Here is a 22,336-nt window from a genome sequence, read left to right as displayed (position 1 = left end):
CCTTCTCTCTAACACACACTGCCCCTCTCACATCTCTGTTTAACCATGGATCTTCCGGCCATGTCCTTGCCCCTGTCCTCATTCCTTCATGCTACCATGGATGGTACACCAGCAGAAGGCAGCCCTGCAGTATGCAAGCAGTTCAGAGACACTTTCTGTGAAAACTCTTTGAAGCCTGTTCTCCGCTTCTCTAAGCTGCAGATCCATTTCCAAACTAGATATCTACATATCCTATACACCAGTGAAAAGAAGCCAGGATTTGGGCCTAGCAAAACACCACTAAAGTGGCTCGCTAAACTTTGTAGTCCAGGAAGGGTGTGGACAATGTCGGCTTCTGGACAGATATGGATCTGTGAGGAGCATTCAGGATGGAACCTAGTGCTACTTCAGGATTCACTCAGAAAAGAAAGGTGGTTTATTTCACCTCTTAAAAAACTACAGAGCAGCCTTCCCTTAAAAGGTGGAGATGTGGTGAAGACCGATGGAAGCTAATCAGCAATGACAGACTCACTTTCATGCAGAAATGGCCAACCAAATTCTGCCATCAGCTACAACCATGCAACCTTGTTAATAGGCTTGGATGGGTGTAACTGAGATAAAAATTTGGGCCAGTAACTTCATTTGTAGTAAAAAATAAAATGAATACAAATAGTGCCTTGCTGTACCAGGCTTCACTGTAAAAACTCCAAGGAGCCAAGCAAGTAAAAATTCTCCCAAATCATGCTGGGCTGTAACTGCAGATGACTTGTATTATGCAGATATGGTCACAGGACTGTGTTATTGCCCTGAGGCAAGGAGTGTGGCTTTTCTGCAGGGACTGAAAGTAACTTTCCTTCACTGGCTAGTGACCCCAAGTCAGGCAGTAACACATTCAGGTCTTGGTCACTGTGCTACTGTGTGAAAGTTAGAGAGAAAGTTGCAGGAAAGAATCTTATTGAAGCCGGAACTTGGACATGAATTTCTGAATCTATAACACTAATTTAGGAATAACAGAGTTAATCTCTTAATTGCTGATCATAGCATGATGTCCAGGTCACATTCTCCTCCTAGATAGCTTGGCACACAGTCTCTAGTGCATCTTGACAATTTTTCTTTGGATTGAAGTTAGTGCGGAAAATTGTCATGAGCAGCATAGTGAAGGGTTAAACAAAAGTTAGACTCAAGTTTACAAAGCCATCTGAACTGGCTTCAAGTAGACATGAAACACCAATGCATCTGGAAAATGGAACTAGCCATAGACAGTTCTTTACCATCTGGTCTCAAGAACATTTTCCGTTTGGGAGTTGCATAAGCAATGAAAAAAAGCACACAAACAACTTCCTGTACCATGTTTTCGGTCACTTGTAATGACGCATTACAAAGTAAACCAGCTAAATATGCGCAACTGTGCCTCACTCCAGATGACAACATGTATTATATAACAGCAATCCCTGACAGAGAGCGACTTAATGTAAAAGATTAGGACACAGCGCATACCCAGGGGTAAATACTCTCTGTGTGTGAGGTTAGGCGGCAAGCTTTGTTTCCATCTCAAAACCCCCAAATCCATTCTAGAAGCCAGAATAGCGAGGGGTCCCACTTTGTTGTTGTTGCAAATTAAAACAATATGACTTGTTGCATCCAGTGCTTTGAAGGGGAGTTTAACTGAAATGGATGTCAGCTTTGGGTTGTTTGGTTTTTAAAAAAAGCTAATTTAACCCATTTTAGTTTAAAAATGGATTTTAACCAAAAAACAACTCCTTCAAAGATATATCACTTGCTTGGGCTGGCTCTATCTTCTGAGAGACTGTGGGCCAGATTTGCCCCTTGCAAGGTATACATCAAGAGTAAATCCACAGAAATGAGCTGCCATAAATCATAGCAATATTGTCCATCTATCTAAGCTGGTATAAGACTATGTCTACCCTGCCGCTACAGCCATGGTGCTGTAAGGTATACAGCAGGGGTTGCCTACCCCTGGTATACAGTTTAGCCGTTCTACTGCTAACAAAATAAAACCATCCCCAACGAAGGGCGGTAGCTTTGTCGGTGGGAGAGCGTCTCCTGCCGACAAAGCACTGTCCACACTGGCGCTTTTTGTTGTTAAAACGTCTGTCGGTCAGAGTGTGTTTATTTCACCCCCCTGAGTGACAAAAGTTTTAACAACAAAAGCACAGTGTAGACATAGCCAAAGTGTTAGAGGAATCAGGCTATGTGTGCGTCCCTCTCCAGTTCTTTCAAGTAACTGAACTAATGAAATCAAACTGAGGAGTATGGAGAACGCCCATTACCAGTGTAAGCACAGCGAAGCGCTATAGGTGAAGGCGGATAGAAGGCTAGAATGAAGCAGAACATGCTACTGAAGGAATGGAGTCTGCATCTTCTCTGGGGCAACTTTTGAGGTTAAAATCAGTAAGACTTTCCTCACTGGAATTGCTGGGTGATGTGCTCAAGGTTGGTCTACACTGGGGATTTTTGCACTGATGCTGGTACATTGGTGTAACTACATAGGTACAAAAAGCACTGGCGAAGCCACACCCTTAGGCATAAGGAACTTATGAGGATCAGGGGAAACTGATTCTCCAATCCAATGTCTGTAACTGTCAGAAGTCCAGTTGGACTTGGACCTCCAGATTTTCTAGGATAAGCGACTGCCTGGTTTGGTAATACTGGGTTTTCCTAGAGGATGACCCTGCTTGCTAGAAACTGCAGCACTGGGTTACTTCTAAAGAAATGGCTCATCTTACAGCAGCAAGGGCTCAGGTTTGTGTAAACTGTTTTGAGATTTCACCTGAAATCAACTAGGTATGCAACTCATGTAGCTCACCTCTGTAGGAGGGGAATATTAATATAGCTTCTGAACTTGCCACTTCATTTACAACAAAGTCTGGACGGCATCCACCCTTCTCCCCTGCCTTCTCTGGTGGCCCTGGAGCACAAACACCCTTTCCCCCCGACTCTAATATTTAACCATCACTCATCAGAAAGATTCTAGGCTAAATTCTCCTCCCACTTACAAGGGTACATCTCCTGTTGATTTCAGTGGCAGTTGCATCCATGTAAATACGGACAGAATTTGGCCCTCTGTTTTTTCCCAAGGAAGACTAATGATCAAATAATTTTCTCACATCTCTGTTTGCACTTTCACAGTCTGGTTACATTGATTTGTGTCTCATAAGTAGACGTTTCCTTTGTTGGTTACAAATCAATGTTATAGACCAAGGCTGCCTGCACATTTCCCCCCACACTCCTTTTTGTTTGTGTGAAAAAAAAAAGTGTGGTTTCAGTTCTGCTTGCTTTATACATATGAACTTTCTTAATCAATGATACATTTAAAAAAAACAACTGAAATTCCAGCTCTCCCTTCAAAAACAGGAAATGTCTTTCCTTACACTTTTAATTACTGAGATGCTTTATGGTATGATAAACACCTTTATCACTCCGGTCCTGCCACTGCTTTGTTAACCTAGTTATAATCCTCTCCTTCAGACATCACAAGATTTCCCATAGTAGCCCACTGTGATATCACAGACAGCTATGACTTCATGGTGTGAGTAACGAAAAAGTAGGCAAAGGTTATAGTCTGCAGCAGGATTGAGCTGCCACACAAATCTCCCGAGAGGAAAAAAAGAAAAAGGATTTTCAGTTGGCTATAGAGCGACAATAAGATTTCTGACTAGTGTATGAAAATACAACACTGAAGATAGCTGGGTATTTTATTACAAGTGGATAAGCATAAAAAAGAAAAGGATAAACAAGAAAACAGATTCATCAATCAGAATGTACTAAGCAAAGGAAGCTAAAGGTGAAAATGCAGAGCAGCACAGTTTGATTTGCTTACATTAAAAGAGCTATGCACAACATCCTTTTTTTCCACCTCAAAAAGACCCAATCAATTTTGATTTATCTACTGTGAAATAGTTTAGGTATGTCTTAAAGTTCTACCGGTTTGATAGAAAATACATGGCTGCCAGTAAATAGCAGCTATGAAGGAGAACTGGTAGAAAAAAAAAGGTTTAAAGAACAGAAGATCAAAAAGAAATAATCAAAAAATCTGTTTTTAAAATAAAAAATGAGTCTTACATTGTTTTCATCATCACCCAATAGAATGTTCATCAATCAAAGGGAACTATGATCTAGTGGTTAAAGTACAGGACAGGGAGTCAGGAGATGTGCATTCTGTTCCCAGCTCTGCCGCTCAGGCATTGCATGGCCCCTGTCCTTCTCCTCAGTTTTCCCATCTGGAAAAATCAGGATAATACTATAGTGACATACATCAATGTCGAGAAAACTGGTGGAATTTAGAGAGGTCAGAGAAGGAAGGAGGAGATGAGTGAGATGCTAAACACCCCCCACCCCCAAATCCACCACAAATCAGAATCCATAATATTAATTGCCTCTTGGGAAATAGGCAAGGAAATCAGACCACCTTCTGACTGGATGTCATCTTTTTGGAAGATTCTCATATTACAGTGATGGGTGTGGTACAAAAACCTAGACAGAGTAAATACATAAATTAGGTTAGAGAGACAGAGATAAATAGAGATATGGATAGAGTGCACTAGGATACGGGGATTTTCCACCCCACCTTGCATAGGTCTAAATAACAACAGAAGATGTAAGGCAGACAACAATCAAGCCCACAGAAACTAATCTGTCAATCTAGTATTTCTATAGAGCCTGTCAGTGTAGTAACTAACTGCTGAACAGGCATATTGGATTTGCATGGTGGTAGCCGTCGTGGACTTTATAAAAGGTTCTGCTCTTCATGCTTCATGTTTTGAGAAGCTTTGCTTGTGTTATTTGTTGGCTTGTTTTAAACCAATTTCAATTATGATAGCAGGGGCTAAAGCAAAACTGGTATCTGAATAGGGTTGCCAGGTGTTTGGTTTTCGAATGCCCGGTGGAAAAGGGACCCTGTCAGCTCCTGTCAGCACTAAAAGTCCGGTCGATGGCACAGCAGGGCTAAGACAGGCTCCCTGCCTGCCCTGACTGTGTGCGGCTCCCGGAGGCGGCTGATATGTCTGGCTCCTAGGCGCAGGGGCTGCCCAGCTCCCATTGGCCGGGAACCGCGGTGAGTGGGAGCTGTGGGGGTGGTGCCTGCAAGCGTAGGCAGCACACAGAGCCCCCTGGCCGCTCCGCCTAGGAGTTGGACACGCCGGCTGCTTCTGGGAGCTGCCTGAGGTAAGCACCACCCTTCCGGAGCCCACACCGTGAATCCCCTCTCACACCCCAACCCCTGCCCAAGGTTGGAACCTCCTCCTGCATCCTAACTCCCTCCCAGAGCCCTCACCTCATCCCCTGCCCCAGCCCTGAGCCCCCTCCTGCACTCCAAACCCCTCATCCCCAGCCCCACCCCAGAGCCCACACCCCCTCCTGCACCACAATCCCCTGCCCCAGCCCTGAGCCCCCTCCTGCACTCCAAACCCCACATCCCCAGCCCCACCCCAGAGCCCACACCCCCTCCTGCACCACAATCCCCTGCCCCAGCCCTGAGCTCCCTCCTGCACTTCAAACCCCTCGGACCCAGCCTGGAGCCCCTTCTGCATCATCATCTACAGCCCCACCCCATAGGCCACGCCCCCAGCCAAAACCTTCACCCCCTCCTACACCCCAAGCCCGTGCCCCAGCCCAGAGCCCCCTCCTTCACCCTGAACCCCTCATTTCTGGCCACATCTGGGGCCTGGAGACATCACCCACTCCCACACCCCAACGCCCTGCCCCAGCCCGATGAAAGTGAGGGAGGGTGGTGAAGAGTGAGAGATGGAGGGAGGAGGCATGGAGTGAGCAGGGGTGTGGACTCAGAGATGGGACAGGGCAGGGGTGGGGCCTCGGGTAAGGGGTGGGGTAGGGGGTGTTCAGTTCTGTGCAATTAGAAATGTGGCCACCTTGTATCTGAATCCAAACATCTTCAAAGTTCATATATATATATATGGATATGGGGTTTTGATTCCATCCATTGTTTATATAGGTAGAGGTCAGCCATCTGGGTTCACTTCCTCTAGAAGTTCAGGATGGGGAAGAAGTCTGGAGTTCACATTTTGCTACAGATCCCATGTTGTTTTAAAGTTACTCTCCTGAGGGGCCACTACCCTGGATGTGCGAGATATCACACTTATCCCTACATTACAAACAGCTGCACTTGCTTGACTTTAGTGGGATTGTATGGCTAGCTGAATGCAAGTTTTTGATATACATGGGGAAAAATGGTGTAAAACCCAGTCCATGGGAGTTGGTTCAGGACATAAGTGTATCTGAGCCATTAAATAACAGTGACCATAACAACAGCCACACCGGGGGGAGGGGGTGTCATATCAAAAGTTCAGTGAGAAACGTAAGGAAGTGGAATTTAAACAAGAGAGTTTCACTCAGAAGTGGCCTGAATGAAAAATTAAGTTCAGATCCATAGAAACAGCATGGAGGTTGCCAAAGAATCTTTTATAAGCACCCCAGAAGGTGGCCATAGTCCAAACCAAACACCGAGAGGAAAAAGTCAAGAAAAATTTGCATCATTAAAAAATTGAGCAATCACATCACAAAGGCAGTGAGGTACAGTAATACAGTCTCTATATGACTCAGAGGTGACATCACCTGGAATGCTACATTCATTTCTGGGCACTTCCTCATCAGAGTGATTGGAGAGTTCAGAGAAAAGCCACATAAATGATCCAGGTGCTGGAAGGACTGACTTATTAGCTAACATTAATAGCTCAATCTGTATAGACTGGCTAAGTGACGATGATTAAGAGAGGGGAGAGACACGATAACAGATAACAGTATGCAGTTGAAAGGTGTAAAAATACCAAAAAAGGAGAGGAGTTACACAGAACAGTACAAAAGGTATAGACATAAGATTAAGAGTTGGAAAATTTAGGCTGACAGGAAAATATATTAGGCTGTGGAATAGCTTCTTAAGGAAAGAGACAGAAGCCCCCCTTGCCTGGAACTTTAAAACTAGACTGGAAAAAGCACTAGAGATGTGATGCAGAGAACAATCCTGCACTGGATCTTGGGAGATGTGCTAGGAAGGATTTGATATTGACAGTTTTTCCAGTTCCATGACTCTAAGGTACAAGAGTTTTTTCTGGCCAAAAAAACCCAAACAAAACAAAAAACAACCCTTCTGTTTTAATAATATGGAAACACGTGAAACAAACTTCAGCAGACAAAATGATGAATAGTTAGAAGGAGACTAAATTAATGCCCAGTGGATACTCCATTAAATTAGTCCCAGATGGCACTGTAAAGAGACAGCTGAAATGGCCTTTTTAAACTCAGGTGATACAGTGAGGAGAGACTGACCAGTCGAGCAGGGTAACGGCTGAGGTGAATGGAGAGATACACCTATGGAACAAGGATCAAATGTAACTATGAGTGGGGGTAAGTGACTCCACAGGGGGCAAATGACCTTCTGAATCGGGGCTAGGTGGCCCACTGAGGGGATCACTTGTGTTATTACAATCAACAGAGATTTAAAACTCTGCAAACCTGGCCCTGCAAAGAAAGGGCTAGATCTTGCTCCATTGAAGTCAAAACTCCCAGTGACATCAAGAGGAGCAGGAGCAGGCTGTCACAATAGAGGGGCTCAATCTACATCAGTAATGCTTCTCTAGCTCTGAACGTTATATTTAGGCTTGTGAAGGGAAAAAGCAACTCTTTCCCTAACTGAGCACTAAAATGCCACGCAGTGCTGCACGCACATACAGAGAGAAAAATCATAATGCCGTTCGGGTGGGGGAGTGGAGGGAGGGCAGACATATGAAAGCGATGAGATGAAATGCTACTTTCAGTTCCCATTCATAAGCACTCTAGAATCAGGGAATGGAGGCAGGATAACCACCAGCAAAATGATGTACAAGTTACTGCACAAAGATAAACCAAACCAGATCCTGTGTGATTTCAACCTGCAGTGCAACTAGTTCTGAACTTCCCTACCTAACTGGACAGTAAGGAATTCAGGTGGGGTGGAGGAAGGGAAATAAACTTTTCTTTGCTGAAAGTTTGAAATCACAGGCTCAGCAGGATACTGGCTTTTCACTGCATTTGGCCCTATCATCAGATGGAAAAATAGGCGTATCAGCATGTTATCTGAATGACATTTGCTTTTCTTTTTACCGTATATTTCTTTTAATTAACTTTTAGGGTAAAAACTTCTCTCTGGGCAAGAGAATGAAGTGATGAACCCAGGAACTGAAGCCTCTTTTTTTGGCCTACATAGGAAGCGCTCCACAGAATGCTCACAGTTTAGCTTCTGCAGATTCCAATACCTTATTATTTTGGTGGAGGAGGAGAGAATCTGGGAAATCTTAGCTCTCATGAAAGTGAAATGCTAAAAACGCTGGCTAATGCTAGGCATGTTGAGCTCAAGCACTTTGTCAGGGTCTCTCACAGAACTCTGCCAATGCACCTGCCACTGGCCTGCTATTACAGCCCTGTGCTCTCCACCCAGTACTACCACTATAGGTCAGCAACCTGCAGCTTCCCTGTCTACTTCTGTTCTGGCCCTCCGCCACAGCTCTGCCAGTGCACTTCCTTCCTATCCCTTAGCATTCTCTGCAGTTCCAGTCCTAGACCTCTTGAGCAGGGCCTGCCAACCATGGGATGGTTTTATGATGTGAACAGAAAGCCCAACAGGGATTAGGCTGAGATACCACCAAACTCAATTTTAATTGTGACCTAAACTAGCGCAGATCTCTTTTTTTGGGCTCATGTACTAGCTCCAGAGGGTTCCTTCCCTCAACTCCACCTACAGGATTATGGTCCAGCATATAATACATCATTAGAGAATTAAAGCGATGTGCAGTAGTAATGTTACTTGCATGTGATGCTAGACCTGTGTGCAGGAATGCTCCCTTGTGGTCCATGTTCTGAACAGCTTTGTAGCTTTCTGCTGTCCCCTGCCAACTAACCCCATGTACCTGTCCAGATATACAGTAGGGACACTTGTAGCTCTCATTAAAAGAATTGGAGGGAATCCCTGCTGAGCCTGAGAAAATACTAGGCACATGCAGGCACATGATACTGTGAGGTATTACAACAAAGTGGGCTTGATTCTGTGTCAAACAAGGCCGATTGCCTCTGCATGTGCTTTCCAACTGATTACGCATGTTGGTACCTTGATCTTCATATTTAGAAGCTACATGTGATACTTCATTGCTTACCATATCTTCTGCAGGCACTGTGCTCAAAAACCTAAGCAACACCATAAAAAACCTTCTGCATAGCCAACAGACGAGGCATTTCTGGCAGTTATTCTAGCTAAGATACTATTTAAGTAGGTATTTGAGAAATGCAATGTTTAATCACAGCCCTCTCTCCACATGTGCAAACTAATTAAAAAAGTTAAATCCACAAGTCTCTCTCTATATATATATATATGGGGATATTTTTCTTATGCCAGGGTTCTGTTCAGCCTGCCCATCCCTGCAATCCTTGCTCTAGGCCACTGCTGTTGTGACTGACAGCTGATAGCTTTTCTAAACACTCAAGCAGAGAATTACAAAACTCACTAGTGACTGTAACTGTTTGGAAATAATGTAATTTTTATCACTTTGACAGTATTTACAACTCCCTAAACCATAAAATGTTTTTCAGTTTTATTTGCTAAGGTTTATAAAAATGAGTCTACCCAAAAACACTAGGCACATATATAAATTAAACCTAAAACTCATATACAAAGAAGAGTCTGAATTTGCCCACTATTGCCATTAAAATGTTCCCAGGCCACAGAAACCAAATCCCTCCCTCCCTCTATTCACTCATCCTCCCCTCAATTCAGCCTCTCAGAAAAAGCCTGGGAAAATAGAAAGGCCTTTCTATTGAAAGTCAACAAACTTTTGCTCTCCCAGACCAAGAGAGGAAAATGAATGTCAGAGCTGATCATCCACCAGTGAGACACTGAACACTGCAAGGGAATGACAGGTCAAGCATCCCAGTCATTTGTTAAGTAAAAGCACAAGGAGAGAAGCCATTGCTAAATGGGTAGGACCCAAGCCATAAAGGCCCTTACTAGGTCAAAAAGCAAGATCAAGATTTACACTTGGGAATCACCTGGAAGCCAGTGCAATCTCTGGAGCACTGGCATGACATGCTTCATATTGGAAACATTGTTATGTAAGAAAAGAAGTAAGCTGGGCTGTGCACCAGCTGAAGTTTTCAAGTGCCCTTCAAATGTAGTCCCATGTAGAGCAGATTGGAATAATTCCATCTGATGGTGAGGATGGCACAGATAACCCATGGCAAGGCCCACATCCAGAAAGATCCAGTTGTAATCTCCTTGCCAAATACAGGTGGAAAAAAGCACACATATGCAGAAGGAATCAAGTTTGCACAAGAACTCCAAGTTCTTGCAAACCTAAGTAATAAAGGTCAGTCAGACTCATGCAGGTCCTAATTTTCAAATATGGTTACTCAACTGGACATCCAAACCTGGTATTTGGACTCCCCATTAAGGACTTAGTCCCACAATATAGGTATTAACACACCTAACCTCCAATCTGATGTCTGATCCAACACCTCCTGAAGCAAAAATTGGGATCTTGAAGATCCTACTCCTGGGGGAATTCTGCACCACTGTGCATGCTCAGAATTCATGTCCTCCACAGATTTCTTTGCTTCCCTGCAGAAAATGATGGAGAATCAAAGGCAAGCTGCAAGAGTGGTCATGCACCCATCCCCAGCAGTGCGGTGGCATGGCTTTGGGTGACCGGAGCAGCCGATGGAAAGGTAAATCACCATGGGGGGCAGGGCTCATGCAGGTAGGAGCAGGGCTAGGGATGCTCCTGCTGGTGGATCCTACCCTGTGCTGGGCTCAGCTGTTAGTCTTGGCTTGGCTGGGGAAGGACGGGACTTGTTCTTCTCCTGCAAGGAGCAGCCAGGGCCAAGGCCACCACCAAAAACCTCCCCAACTGTAGGAAGCTGTACTCCAGCCCCCTGCTTCCTGCCCCCATTGCTCCTCAGCCACAGGGGGAGGAGTCACTGTAAAGGGCGCTGCTCCCCTGTCCGCCAAAGCCCCATGCCTCCAGACCAGCCCTAGACCCAGACCCCCTGTCAAATCTCACCCCCTTCACCCAGAACACAACCACCGATCCCCTGCACTCGAACCCCCCACCCCGCTGAACCTCATCCACTGCATCCAGAGTCCCCTTGCACCCAACCTCCTGCACTGAGCCCTACTCCTCTACCCTCCCACCAAGCCCCTCCCTGCCTGCATCCGGATCCCCCACCCCTGCCCCCAGACCACCCTCTGCTGAGCCCCCAACACACTCAAATCCCCACCAGGAATACCCTGATGAGTCCCCTGCACCAAGACCCCCACCCCATGGAGCCCCAACCAGCTGTACCCAGACCCCCACTCCACCAAGCCCCACTCTCCCAGCACCCGGACACCCCTGCTGAGGCCCTCCACCCGTAGATCCTCCCTGCCAAGCCCCAACCATTTTCACCTGGACCTTCCCACAGAGTTCCATTCCCCCTGCACCTGGAACCCCCCCAGTGAGCCCCTGTGCATCCAGATCCCTCCTCTCCCCAAACCCATTGAGCTGTCCGCACCCAGATTGCCCCACACAGAACCCTCTCAACCCACACACCTGGATCCCCCCACATTAAACCCCTCCACACTTGGATCCTGAGCCTGCTTGCCCCACACCTGGATCAGGGGCCAGGGCTTACTATCTTAGTGAACCTGGCACAGAGGGGCAGGGCCCTGGAATGTTTCTGGGGCAGGCCTGGCCCTTGCGCTTTGTCAGGGTTGGGTGCAGCCTCACTGCCAAGTCCGTGTTCCAAGGAGGTGCTGCACAATGAACTCCCACCACCTTGCAGCCAGTAGCCTGTGCTCCCCACTGCCATGCTGGAACCTCCACGTTTAAGTATTGACAAAATATGCAGAATTTTTTTTGGCACGGAATTTTTAATTTTTTGGCGCAGAATTCCCTCAGGAGTAGTCAGATCCAAATGCAAAGTTAGGACATTTTATTATGACACCCATGATACTATCAGACTTGGTTGACAATCTTACACAAAGAAGCCTCATTAGACAGAAACAATGCAATACAAGCCTATCCTACAACCACAGTGGGGCAGCTACAAAAATAACTCCAGCAAAGATCTGCACCATCTCTTCCCTGCATTTGACCTCCTGTGCACCAGTAATTTGGGTGCATCTACTGCTGTTAGCAACAGATGCTAGAGCAGGAAAACCCAGCTACCAGAGTGGAAGGATTAATGGCGCATTAACATGAAAGCCCCAGTTGTGGCTATTTAAATGATAACAGCCTTAAGCGAGTTATCCAACACACAAACTTACAGCGTGAGCCACTGGAACTTAATTATGAAACATCTGGGGCCAAATTCTGCGCTGTGGATTTGCACAAAGTGATCCTACTGAAGCTAATGGAAGCCCCATGCACCATATGAAAGGTGGCGCCTGGCTCCGGAAAAGGACTAGTTTAACGTTGACGTAAAGGGTTAATTTTTACCAAAGACTTTTTTAAAATATGCCAAACATCTTTTTTTTTCATTTTTAAATTAATCATCACCTAAAGTCCTGGGTTGGTCAGGCATGCCCTGATTTACATTCTTCTCTAATATCCTTGAAAAACTAGCTAAAGAAAAGCACAGTTTTAAAGCCTGGCATGTTGAATTCATGTTCCATTAAATCTGGCAGATTTTGCCCATGGTTTTCTATTGACCCTGCTGGCAATTCTCCTTTTGACACTCTTCTGATGCACCTTTTCCCATCCAGAGGGCTTTTCATGGTCCAAAGACATTTTCTGCCCAGGCAGAGTATATTTTCACCTCCTTCTCACCTCTCAGAACAATATTCCAGGGCGGATCAGGAGGTATGCTATTAAGCCCAAAGCATGAACACAGCAACTCTTGCATTGCTGCTAACAGATCTGTTTGATTTCAAATCTTCTGGGCAGCAGTAGGTAAACATAGATTTTGTTTTAGCAGCTCAGTTACAGTTAAGTGAGCATCTCACCAGGTTGTACACAATAAACCTCCTATAATAGTCATTAAGTTTTGCTTTGGTTTAAATTTTGGCCTACGTGGCCTTAGTCCCAATGAGATTTTGGTTTCCAGCAAATTTAGAAAACATACTGATTTTCCACTGCCTTGCTCCTTTACACCCGCGCAAAATGAGTGGAAAATATTCCCACCAGTGTTGGGCATACTGATTTCTGGTTTGGTAGCATCATACACCCACTTTGCACTAGTGATAGTAACTCCACAAGGTGCAAGGCAGTTAAGAATCAGGCCCATTATGTTCTTTGCCACTTTTTTAGAGATAGGCCCACAAATTGTCAGTGGGGCAGGAGGGGTCAGGCACTGAGAGCACAGGAGAAACAGACTCTTTCTGCTCTCAGTTCTGGTACCCAAACGCAGATCCAGCAGTCTGCAGCTGCCCAGAACTGCGACTGCAGGGAAAATCCTGCTCAACTCCCAGTTGCAGCATGCTCAGTGCGGACAGAATCTTCAGAGATCGAGGCTAACATATCTCTATGGAGCATAGGCAACAGTGATTTTTCAGAGGCTTATAACTTGGCCAAATTTGTATAGATTTTCATCAGGATGCAAAAAGGAAGGCCAGCCCACTACCAAATTTCAAGTCCCTACTTCGAAGCATGAGGGTGGTACAGCTTCTCAAAGAAACAGTCACCAGAATATTTTAACATGGGCAAAACACCTTATTTTTTTCCTAGCCTCATTTCTGGATATGGCTCCACAACTTTGGCTGAAATTTTCCAGAACAAATTGGTCTGAATCATATATGCAGTATAGAAAATTTCAACCCAAATGTTTAAAATTTGACAAAATTATAAGCAACTGAAAATGCGGTCTTATGATGGGCAACCTTAACAGTTGGCACTGTTACCAGCAGCACTCATAACCCAGAAAAATACCACTCTTCAGACACACACATTATACAATATATGCATTCGCATTGAATGAAGTGCCAGGGGTCTATTTTAACCTTGATTTGTAGGCTTTTAGTCAGGCAACACTCATTAGCGTTAATGTCTGCTGTTAAGAATATAGGGTGGGATTTTCAAAAGCAGTTAGGAGCACCAGTCCCATTTAATTTCAATGAGATTTGTGCACCTATTTCACATAGGCAGTTTTGAAAATCACCCTCATATCCTTTAGAGTAGGTATTCTTATGAATGGATGCATTATAAATTGTACCTGGCTGCTTCATCTCATTTTCCCTTTTCTTTTTCTTTCCTTTTGGCTATCCCTTATTTATCTTGTGTCCTTCTTTAACATTCCACTTATGTTCTGTACTCAGATTTACTTACTTTATGATAATATCCTCTCATCTAAATTTATTTTCTTGCTGTTCTGTCCATGTCTCCCAGGTTTGTCAATGTCATCCATCAGGGTAGCATCTAAGTGCTGGGTCATAATTTTTATGTTTACCTTTAGCTTGCATTTATTATGATAAACTCTCTCAACCTTGCTCCCACACCTTTAGTTAACTCTTATTTCCTAATCTCCTCAGTTCACACCAAGCACAGGGGGGAATTAAGTATTTGTAGAGGCAATGTTGGCTGTCAGAGATTGATTGACAGCAAGCACAGCATCTGCATGTGCCAAGATGCTACAGGTTGTACAGTGAGGTGAGACCTCTGTGCCCAATACGCCTTCCTTGATTGGACAGACATTTTGAGTGTGTCTGCCGATCACTGTTAGCCCAATGACTCCCTGCATCCTCCTCACTTCCTTTTCCCAGGCTGTCAGCCTGGTACACTGAAGAGAAATCACAGGTTTTCTAATTGGGTTTGTGCCTGCACAGAGGAGAAACCTAAATACAGGCCAGATCTGCAATGATCATGAAGAGTGCGCTACCCAGATTCCACTGGTATGGACTATCAGACTTGTGCCCATCTGATTAACTTTCCAGCTGTTCCCTTATTACTATGATAAACACATAAGGACTGTGGCCTCTCTTGCAAGAAAGAAAGAAAGAAATTTATCAGCAAAAACTCACAAAAAACTCTTCTATGATTCAAATATTTCATATGTAACAAATCCTCTAGAGGGCACATGATACCCAGATGGTCCTGTAACCAGCTTGGCAGAGGGAATCCATGCCCACTTCAAAGATGTCAGACTGGAGACTACTGTTGGGGCTATGTGGCTCTGTTCAGCCTTCTTGACTGCTACCTGCATGGATGTTTGGGAGGCATCATGCAACCCACTCCAATGCTATTTCCTCATTGATTCTGTGTCTACCTCTGGCAAAGGGAAGGCATGTCCAGCAACATGAACACTATGTGGCCTGCCCCGAAGTGGTTTTTCTATGCTCAGGATGAGTAGCTGGGGAATCCAGCCAGGATGTGCAGCTGCAACAGGCTGTGAATCTGACCCTATAGATGTAACCTTTCCTCAGGTTTAACTACGATCAGGGGCGGCTCCAGGCACTAGCGTGCCAAGTGCGTGCCTGGGGCGGCAAGCCACAGGGGGCGGCCTGCTGGTTGCTGTGAGGGCGGCAGGCAGGCAGCTTTCGGCGGCACGCCTGCGGGAGGTCCACCAGTCCTGCAGTTTTAGCGGCAATTCAGCAGCAGGTACGCTGAATCCGCATTACTGGCGGACCTCCCGCAGGCGCGCCACTGAAAGCCGCCTGACTGCTGTGCTTGGGGCGGCAAAATACATAGATCCGCCCCTGACTATGATAGGGTGGTCCTTTGGCAGGTCACTTTTCTGCAAAGTCGAGGATAAAAGTTATCTAAGTCTTAGACTGCATTAAAGCTCTTGGGAACTATGGTGTCTCAAGTGTTCTGATAGAAGGCAGAAAAACATAGACAGTGAATCTCCTTAGTTTATGAGTGGTTTTATGGGTAGCCTTGGCTTACATAGCTCAGTAGCTCGTGACTACTGCAATAACAAAGAGTTGCTTTTTTTGCTATATTTTTGCAAGGTCTCATGGGAAGCTTATTTTGCATACACTGAGAGAGTGTTTGCCTGATAAACCGCACGTACTGTATGTCTGTCTGGCACAAATGAGAGAAATTTGTCCTCTCATTTACAAGAGTCTATTTATAGTGGTACTTACACGATTGACCCATAGACTCATGGGCTTCCTGTTCCCCCCACAAACACTGAAACAGAAGCTTTCACACTCGCCCAAAGCCCATGACAATTATGCCTCTTTAAGTCCTGCTTCCACTGAGGGTGATCACAGGGACCACAGATGCCTAGGGAAGGTTCTGATGAAATAGATCAGTAATAGCATCTGGCAAGGTGCATGGTCACAGCAGAAATCTACATACCTCAGGTTGCTGTGAGGCACCAAAGGTGGAGATCAGGTGTCTTTGAACACATAAGGAATGTGGTGTTTGTTGTTACTATCTCCTCCTGAAATATAAAAATTCATGCCCTGCTCAGCACCTCTCAGGATTTGCCTCACAGTACTTTGCAAAAGTAGCTTAATAAGCTCTCAACCACTTTGATGAAATCTCAACAGTATAAATCTTTGTCATCTAGTCAGATTCATTCTTTTAATGTCCATTTTACAAAACAACATATACCATATATCTAGAACAGATATCCTTGTGTTAGATTGCATAGGTATGTGCTAAATAAATTTATCATAGGCCTGCATAGTCAACATAGCACAAATCCTTTCTCCTAAGGCTTATTCTAATATTTCAAAACACTGTGCATCTTCAAACAGACACCATTTAAAAAGCTTCAACACGCTAAAGCAACGTTTCCTATTTCGCCTCACAGATACACAATTCCTCCTTAAAAATCACACCTGCCCAAGGCATGGGGGTTCAATCCTGCCCCAGTGACAGGTTTTCTATCTATACAAATGTCACTGCTTAAACATCTGATATTTTGCACGGGAAGAAAGGAGAGTTTTGTCCCACTGCGAAGGAGAGGTTCCCAACTTCCTAACTGGATATGCAGCCCTCACTTCTAGCCCTGATCATGCCCAAGAGATCAAAATTAATGTCATGTCATTCACAGGCTATTTTAGGTCATTTGTAGGGTTTTGATATTTATTAGTTTGAATATTTTTCTCCCACTGTGCCCTACACTGTAGGATTCATGAACCTAAGGGACTTGGCTTTGCAGATGAAGACAGGTGACAAACTGTTCCAATACATTAAAAAAAAAAACCTCTAAATTTTTCCTCAAATATTTTTTCTATAACGTGTATGGCATCTACAGAATATATAAAGGTGTATATATAAAGATGGAGCTGTTTGTAGTATTCATTGTGAATACATTAATAAACTCAGGGTATGTCTACACAACAAAAGCAGTGCACAGGCTAGCCTACACCAAACTTGTCTGAATCCAGCTAGCGTTAAGTAACAATAACAGAGAAGCCAGCATGGGCTTTAGAGCGACCTAATGAACAAAGTACGTAGTACCCAGGGTCAGTGCCAGGCTTGTGTTACCCATGCTGAAGCCTGTGCTACTCTGTCTCTACTGCTACTGTTACCTGTGCTAGTTGGATTCAAGATAGCTTGGGCAGGTTAGCCAATACACAGCTTTTGCTGTGCAAACATACCCTCATTTACCCCTTTTTTCTGTTTGGGAAGCATTTGTGAGCCAAGTTAAATTTTGCAAACATATTTGCTATTCCTAAGTATTCGCTTACTGACCTGGATGAATGTTTTTCACCCTATCGAATGTTTGTGAACGGTTCACTTTTACCATTTGTTATTCATACTGTTTTATTCAAAGGTCAACTAAGTCACATGGAATTATTTCTGCTCCTTGATTTCTTAACCAGGCAGGATAGAAATTGATTATTTTTTTAAAAATTGATTTTTAAAATTTAAATTCAAATATTTTAAAATTTAAATACAGGTTTATTTTTTTAAAAATAAACCTATTTTAAAAAAAATAAACCTATTTAAAATTAAATTTGAAATTATGACAGTTTATGTTAAGGCCTAATCTTACTATATTCTATGAGTCAAACCACTGAGTTGGTTGAAGTCACTGGCTAAGCACTAGAAGTAGAGTTTTTTGAAGTGCTAAACCAGCTTTTGTCATTAGTAGCCTTTTCTGCAGGTGCAGCCAGAATATTTTATTAATTTCAGTTTATTCAACTTGTTCAGTTCAATGGCTAGTTCATTCAAGGTTAAGAAACCAATCAGAGTTGAGAAAGCGGAAAAACATTGTTTTACTCTTCCAATATTTGACTAAAAACTAGGTGTAAGAGGATGAATTCTACTAGTTCTAAAATCTTGAAGGACATGGTAACTAGAGATCATCAGCTTAACTCAATAACTACAGATAATACTTCCTTTGTTTAATAAATCAATTAAGTTTTAAATGTAAAACATGTTTTGATAAACTTTCTGATAATTTTTTTTCTTATGTATCCAGCCCATTTAAGGAAAAAAATGCTGGTTTGGTGCATTTTAATTTAATTTGAATTTCTGTCCAAATAGAGCTTGATACAAATCACAAGTAAAAAATTAATCATCACCTAGTAAATAAGAAATGCATCACTCACCATTTTATAACATAATAAAAATGGTAAACATCAAGAATAATTACTTATATATATGTAGACAGTGGACAGATACAGTGTATCTGCCCAGTTAGCAAAGAAAAAAAAGGCAGCACCAAATATAATGCAAAGGCTATATTTCGTTGCAAATCATCATGTTTTCAGTAATTCCCAAGCTATGAGAAGCAACCTTTCTTTAGGAAAATAACTAAAAAGTACAAATGCAAAATGAGATTAAAATAGATGGTTTAAATCAAGATTTTCCAATTGCTGGTTTCAATCATGGTTAAAGCCAGTGATTTAAATCAATCCAGCCAGATGCTAACTGAAGACTTTTCACCTGAATATTTGTGAAATGCCAGAAAAAGAGGCACAAATATAGTCAAATCAAATAGACATTAAAAATGTGAACAAATTTTCACTGACAACTTTTCCGCAGTGTCCTGCCAGCTCTAGTACTAAGGTATGTTTAAAGGTGGAGGGATAAGACAACTCATACAAACAACATAAACGCTCACATTTGTAAGCAGTTTTGCTGTAATATATAAAAACATATATGAATTACATGAGTGGGTGGGATGGAATAAAGGATTAACCAGCGCTCATGTCAGAAGTTCTGCATGACTTACCTACTGGTGGCTTCTCTACTTTTGAGCAATGTGGCCATCCCAAACTCATGCCTTTAAAGACTTTATGCCGCACAGCATTGTTATGTACACTCTATCCACACTACATCAATACGAACTGAAATCTACACATTAATTATGTGATTTAGCCTGGCAGTGAATTTTGCTATTATATGAGGATTCCAGTTTGGGCCCACTGACTCCCCTGACCAAGAGAGGCTGGGAGAGATATGGAGGCAGCTGACTTAGCTGCTGGGAGAAATGAACATTGATGTAATTTTCTAGTGAACATTCTGGGGATGGTAGAGAGCACCATTCCGCTCTCATCTGTCAGAGAAAGGATTGTTATGATGTATGGAGTCTGAAGGTGGTGGCAATGGGGAATAAATTGTGGGGAGTACAGGGAATTTACAGGGTTCTTCCTCACCCCACTGAAAAAAGTCAATAGATTAATTTATGCAATAGCCCATCATCATCTCAAAAGCAAGACCGTTAGCTGGCTGCTTTCCTGCAAGCTATGCTTTCACCTTAACTAAATGTATTGAGAAGTGAAATAGTAGTGCATTAGTGGACTAGGTTGCATAGCAATGAAAATGGAAGAGAAGACATTTGCTTTTTAGCACCACGGACAGAGCAGTCAGCAAAAGGGAATCCCTTTTTGTCTGGGAGAACAAAAGCAAAATCAATGTCAAATTTAAATGTGCTTCTTGTCAGTCTTATACATTACAACCAGATTCATTTTTTACACTTACTAACCTGTAAAGGGGGGGGGGGGGGAGGGAGGAGAAAAAGTCTAGAAGATAAAATCCCAAAGCTGTCAGCAAGGATTTCTTCTGATCATGAGAGGTACTGAGCTCCTGCACCACTGACATCAATGGGAGTTGCAGGTGGCTCAGCATCTCTCAGAGTCAGACACTTAGCTATGTGATTAATTCACTTTGATACGAGTCATAAAACTAAACCCCCTGCGAAATGCTTTGAAAATTACACCTAAGAAGCGGAAGAGAGCAGGACCTTAACATACCTCTCCCTTTCCCTTTGATGAGAACAAAAGTACTTCATAGGACCATACCTACATTTCACAGTTCACATATTACATTTCAGACCAGTGGTTCCCAGCATTTCTGTCTATCTTAGATATTTATACAGTTCCCATTACTACAGTATCTGAGCACCTTGCAATCTATACTATATTTATCGTTGCAACCCCCTGATGAAGTAGGAAAGCACTACTTATCCCTATTTTACAGGTTGGGAACTAAGGTACAGATAGGTTAAGGCGTGGATTCACAAAAAAGAGTTATGTGATGTGCTGCTGAGCATCACAGCATCTAGCTTTTAGGTGCCTAGAAAATCACTGCAATTCACAAAGCCTGAGTTTGAATACAGGGAGATACGATATACAATGAATGCAGGGAGATACACACCTTAGACAGTGGTTCACAAAAGACAGCACACTAGGCAGGGAGCCACTTAAACTAGCCAATGGGAGTGGCCGACCAGAGTGTATGCTATGCCCTGCTCCTCTGATGGAGATAGGCTTCTAAGTCCAGGCTGCAGGAAGGCACCTAGATCTGCTAGCAATTCACAGCTGGGAACCCTCTATGCTGTTTTTGCAAGAAACAAGGGTTTGAGTGGAGGGGAAAGAGGACCTCCCTCACAACTTTTAGCCCAGTGGTTAGGATACTCTCCTGGGACATGGAAGACCCTCAGTTCAAGTCCCCCCTCCACCTGAGTGGGAGAAGAGATTTGAACAGGGGTCTTCCACCTCTCAAGTGAGTGCTCTACCTATTAGGCTGTGGGATTGTCTGATGTACCAAATAACTAAAAAGTCACTGGAACAAGGGCACTGGATCCCACTTCCTGGGTGAATGCTCTAATCACCAGGTTATAGAGTCATTCTTATGCTTGTTCTCTCTCTCTCTCTCTCTCTTTGGCTCAAATGACTCTCTCATTATTTGTCCATAGTGAAACAGCTTCAATAGGAGAGACTGAGGGAGACCTGAACCAGAATATCCCACAGCTTTGCAGTTATGGCACTTACCTGAGGGCTAGTCTACACTTACCTGCCAGGTCGCCGCAGTGAGTTCGACTTCTCGGAGTTCGAACTATCGCGTCTAATCTAGACGCGATAGTTCGAACTCCCCGCGCACTCCGGTCGACCCCGGTACTCCACCACTGCAAACGGCGGTGGCGGAGTCGACCTTGGAGCCGCGGACTTCGATCCCGCAGCGTCTGGACGGGTGAGTAGTTCGAACTAGGGTACTTCGAATTCAGCTACGCTATTCATGTAGCTGAATTTGCGTACCCTAGTTCGACCCCCCTTCTTAGTGTAGACCTGCCCTGAGAGATGACAGAACTGTACTCAAATCCCTTCTCCCCGTCAGGTGGAGGGGGACCTGAATCAGGGATCTCTACAATCCAGGTGAGTGCTCTAACCACTGGGCTAAAAGGCATAGGAAAGGTCCTCCTTCTTCTCCTCTTCCCCGGCTATTTTGGGTGAACTCATCTGAGAGGTGTGGTCTGGCAGGTATGCTCAGAGGGAGCCTACCGGATTGGGGCCTGCACATGAGTTAGGCTGCCAAATGCCTATTTTTCCCTGGTTCATGAATCACCCTGGGGCTTAGGCAGGAGACAGGTGCCCAGGTGCCTAGAGGGAGGCAGCACTGTGCATGGTCACAGGCAGAAACATAGACACCTAGGGAACTTTTACTGAAAAAACGTAGGCGCTGATCACCTTTAGGTACCTATTGGGTTCATGGGGAGTTTTGTGAATTGCAGTGGAGCCTAAAATTGGGACTTAGGCAGCTAACTATTTTTGTGACTCTAGGCCTAAGTGACTTGCCCAAGATCACACAGGAAATCTTTGGCTCAGCAGCGATCTGAGCTCTGGTTTCTCAAGTATCAGCTTGGTGCTCTAACCACTAGATCAACCTTCCTTTTCCATTTTGGTGTTGAAGCCCCCTCAGTCTGTGTTGGAAACATACCTGTCCTTCCCATGTGTCCTTATGCCATGTCCTGGTCACTTCTTCCAAAGATTTTTGCCCATTTTCTTTGCTCATCTCTGCTGACCTTTTCTGTCTCCACTTTTCCCCCTTCTTGCCTCTTTCTCCCCCCGCTCTCAGCCATTCTTTCTCAGATTCTTCCCCCTCCATCTCATCTAGTCCTCTTTCTGGCTTTTCTGTCACACTTTTCTCATCTTCCTTGGTGCTACCCCATTTCTACGCCCTCCCCCTCCACTACACTTATT

At 44.1% G+C, this 22,336-nt stretch overlaps 1 protein-coding gene across 19 annotated transcripts in view; it reads right to left on the bottom strand.

The window, feature by feature from the left end:
* ZBTB20 (zinc finger and BTB domain containing 20) overlaps positions 1-22,336 on the bottom strand; it is a 666,697-nt gene that overhangs the window by 72,200 nt on the left and 572,161 nt on the right. For 18 of the 19 annotated variants that reach the window (XM_045001306.1, XM_045001342.1, XM_045001323.1 and 15 more), the window contains one exon: positions 16,254-16,338. The exons of the other annotated variant lie outside the window; for it this stretch is intronic. The gene's annotated coding sequence lies outside the window, so the exon portion shown is untranslated. The remainder of the gene's footprint in view (positions 1-16,253; positions 16,339-22,336) is intronic. 19 annotated transcript variants of the gene reach the window in all.

The sequence above is a fragment of the Mauremys mutica genome, chromosome 1, assembly GCF_020497125.1.
Source record: "Mauremys mutica isolate MM-2020 ecotype Southern chromosome 1, ASM2049712v1, whole genome shotgun sequence".
NCBI lineage: Eukaryota > Metazoa > Chordata > Testudines > Geoemydidae > Mauremys > Mauremys mutica.
This window is presented reverse-complemented; position numbering and strand designations above follow the sequence as displayed.